At 32.9% G+C, this 4,330-nt stretch overlaps 1 protein-coding gene across 2 annotated transcripts in view; it reads left to right on the top strand.

The window, feature by feature from the left end:
- The window catches only part of LOC106463163 (neutral and basic amino acid transport protein rBAT-like), a 25,542-nt gene that overhangs the window by 7,005 nt on the left and 14,207 nt on the right, over positions 1-4,330 (top strand). Inside the window, exon 2 of one of the 2 annotated variants that reach the window (XM_022390842.1) lies at positions 1,983-2,138. The exons of the other annotated variant lie outside the window; for it this stretch is intronic. The gene's annotated coding sequence lies outside the window, so the exon portion shown is untranslated. The remainder of the gene's footprint in view (positions 1-1,982; positions 2,139-4,330) is intronic. 2 annotated transcript variants of the gene reach the window in all.

A 4,330-nucleotide genomic window follows, 5' to 3' on the forward strand; every position in this document is an offset into this window, starting at 1 on the left:
AAACTTTCTTTGTTGCTACAGAGGCGTTGTATCTCTTCTTGTATTCAAACTGCATTACATACCAAATGAGTTTTTTTTGGGGGAGGGGGTAATGAAAGTGTTCTAAAACGCGACGTTAATTTCTTGACGACCTAATATATATGTGTGTGTATGTGTGAATGTGTAACTAGTGAAATTAAAATTTATAGAACAAAGAATTCAGCCACTGAACATTATATTACTTGCATTGTTTTTTGTTATAACACGTTCGTTCTAGAGCTCACCATTTAGCTTTTACGTCCATTTTCACTCAATCAATTATTGTGCTCCCTCTCGAGATACAAAAACAACAACTTAATTCCAGTTAAATTCTAATTCATTAAAAGACGGACAAACACACTAGCAGTTTCATACGTTTTCTAGTATGTAAGTCCAAAAATAAAAGATATAATTAGTACAACAGCTTGAAACAAAACAATATTCTTCGGACGAAATATAGAAACTTATAAAGCATGGAGGGGTGTGTATCATATACCTCGTGCGACATGAGGAATATACTGTCTACCCTGTACAATATGAGGGATATACCGTCTACCCTGTACAATATGAGGGATATACTGTCTATCCTGTACAAAATGAAGGATATACTGTCTACTCTGTACAAAATGAGGGACATACCGTCTACCCTGTACAAAATGAGGAATATACTGTCTACCTTGTTCAAAATGAGGGATATATTGTCTACCTTGTTCAAGATGAGTGATATATTGTCTATCCTGTACAAAAGGAGAGATATACTGTCTATCCTGTGCAAAATGAGGGATATACTGTCTATCCTGTACAAGATGAGATATATACTGTCTACCATTTACCAAAGGGGGTATATTATCTGCCCTATACAATAGAAGAAAATTCTTTCTACCCTGTACAAAAAGGGCATGTACATTCCCTCTGAACAACTGAAATATATATCGTTTAATAACATCTATCAGTAGACTTCAACTGCCTGGTGGTAAACTTGTTATAAAAGATCCGAACAGATATTTAAAAAAGCAGATATTAAAAGCAGATATTAAACCATAGTGAAAGTTCACAAGACACAGTTTCGCAACTAAGCAGCATTCAAAGGCAGATACTAAATCATACTGAAACCTTTACACGACACAGTTTCGCAAATAAGCAGCAAGCAACGCACGAAAAGAGGGAACACTTCTAAAATATATATGTGAGATATACATTTTTAAAGTGTATCACAAACATGTCACATTAACAAGTAAGTGAAGTAATGACTTAAATAGACTTTCTCAAAACCCTGTCTAATACACATGCTCCCCTGTCTTCCAGTACAGACTTGCCTCAGACATGTAGCAATTACCACGCTTTTTCTACAGCCGTTTTCTGCAAATTGGCTGAGAACATGGAGCAATCATCTCTTTAGTTCTTTTTCTAATTTCCAATTCAAGGTGGCTGAGAACAAGGAGCAAACATCACTAAATTTCTCCTACAGTTTTGTGTAAGCTGGCATTAAAAGGGTTGATTTTTAGTTCTGATCTATGTATATATCTTCGTTTTATCAGATATTAATATTCATCACACGATATCTTCTGCTTTATCCTGCAAGATGCTTAAGGCATGAACAATCATCGCTGGAACTTCTATTTTATAATCAAGCTAGCATTAGACAAACAGTAATGAATGTTCCTGTATTTAAGGAAGCAACAAAGCAAAGTCAGTTTTATTCTTTCGTATTTACTATATATATATATATATATATGTTGATTCTCTTACATTACCCTTCCATACACATTAAACACAAAACTGAATACCAAACTTTAGAAGTAAAATCATATCTTAGTTTCGATCAAGAAAACTGTGGACAAATGTTTAACACTCAATATTCCAACGTAACTTGAGGTATGTTACCACTAGCCGAATTAAAGGAATACAGTTTAATAGAAAAATTCACTTCTGCATTTAAACCCGTTGATTTGTTACTCTTGTAGGCCAGCCTGAGAAAATGAAACGATCCTGACAGAAGAAATGGTGACTAGCAGTGAAGATATTAATTTAGCAGGAGATTAATGAATAAGAATTTGACTTGTTTGAAGTACTTGGGTAAAAAAGGGTATTGTAACTGTAACTGACATTTTAGTTCCCAGGTAAGTTTTAATTCTTTCTAATCACTTCAAAAATAAATGAAAAACGACTTATAAAAATAGTAAGACTTTGTAAATGTCGCACACCTGGTTAATAAAGAACTCTAAGAAGGACCATAGTATCTTACGAAGTCTTCGCAGTAAGTTACGAAAAACAAAACTGCTGAACGTGGGGAATTTACCTTATTTTGATATTATGTTGATTTACTTACCAAAATCTAAAAACGTCTACTCATTTGCTTATTCTTGGGTGTGTAAATGCGTTTCCTTTTACACTGATGTTAAAGATTATTGTGTTCCAATTCTTTAATTCAAGCGTGTTTGTTTATATCTAGAAATAAGACTGTGTTTTCTAGTTGAGCAATTTTACGTTAAGTTAAAAATCTGAATCAATAATAATATTTGACAAAATCTACAACGAGAACATTTATGTCATGTGTTAGTATATTTCAAGTAATTTTGAGCCACATCTATAAACACGTGTAAGATTATGCATTATATCTTGCATAAATCCTTCTTTGTCATCACCATACTACATAAACTATGGATTGTTAACTGTATAAAACTCTTATATCTGTAGTGTGAACCAACCAATCGATTCCTGGACAATATCTATTGATTACAAGCCCAGAATCTCAGAATATAGCGTTCTCTAGCATTAATAATGTTATATTCACTTCGGTACTGTGCTTCAGAAATCCGATTAGTGACCACGTTTCGTTCTTATAAAATGGGGAACTGATGCTCGATTTATGAAGAATTTTTAAACTCCTGTGATCACATTTTGAAGTAATATGAAACAACATTCAATTTGCTACAGGAAACTAACTGTGTCACGAGATGTGAAAATGTCTGTTTGTTCTAGATTTTTCACTCATAGATACACATAATTTTTAATCGATAGTTTAGAGGGAAGGTAGGTAGTCAATGCCACCCACTGCTAACTCCTAGGCTTCTCTTTTCTGATCTCATAGTCCGTCCGATCTCACTCTTGCAGCGCACACACAACCTCAAAATGTAGATCTCGTTTTTTTGCGGCAGCGGAAGGCGAACCATGAACCCTCAGATTCACAGCTCAGGCAGGCTAATCTTAAAGGAAAGAAAGGACACCAATAACATTATATAAAATAGAATAAAATCATAGTTTATAGATGAAGTTATTAAAGTTTGCATTTCATATATGTATACATACACATATATCAGCCTAATCACTCACCGAGTTAGCTTCTATGTACGTTGGTATTGATAAAAAATTATAATGATATGTAGCTAGTCTATAAGCACTTTTTCTAAAGCTCTTCGAAAATTCCTTTTAGCACATAATCATCAACAAGATGTTTGCAGATGTTTATTTTTGGATTTTCGCGCAAAGAAACTCAACCGTCTGACTTTTGAGCTGATAGAATATATATATATATAGCAAAGATAATAGTTCCAACTGTCCATCCGATCGAATAGTAAGAATAATGCATTGCACCATTTTTTTATTATTATTGATGGTAAAGGAACGCGAATACTGAACCAGCAGATTTACAGTCAGAAATGTTATATATACATATAACTACTGGGTGATGCTCTGCCCTTGTTATATATACATATAACTACTCATAGATACAGGTGACATGGTATCTAAACTTGAATTATTTTATTCTGGTGAGAGCAGTTTTTAATCCCAGAGTCATTGATTTAAGTTACCTATGATCTGATTCTTTACTTGGTAAGATGTTTAGTTGGTCGATTTCCATTTCCACGTGTCTTTCTCAAGTTAGCCATAGTATGAATAATTGTTCAAACAGTTTTCTAAATGAAGTACTTAATCATGTTAATGTAGAACAAATCCAATCAGTTAAATAATTTTTTTCAGATTTTATATTTTAGTAATTAAGAGAAAAATAAACAGCAACTCTTACCAATTTTATGTCTTATCATAGTCCGATAAGATATCACAACTTCTGTGTTTTATCATAGTCCGAAATGATATCACAACTTCTATGTTTTATCATAGTCCGATAATATATCACAACTTCTATGTTTTATCATAGTCTGATAAGATACCACAACTTCTATGTTTTATCATAGTCCGATAAGATATCACAACTTCTATGCTTTATCATAGTCCGATAAGATACACAACTACTATATTATTACTACTAGTACGTATAAGTATACTACACTTACTATATTTATTACATATC

The sequence above is a fragment of the Limulus polyphemus genome, unplaced genomic scaffold (genome assembly GCF_000517525.1).
Source record: "Limulus polyphemus unplaced genomic scaffold, Limulus_polyphemus-2.1.2 Scaffold51, whole genome shotgun sequence".
Classification (NCBI taxonomy): Eukaryota; Metazoa; Arthropoda; class Merostomata; order Xiphosura; family Limulidae; genus Limulus; species Limulus polyphemus.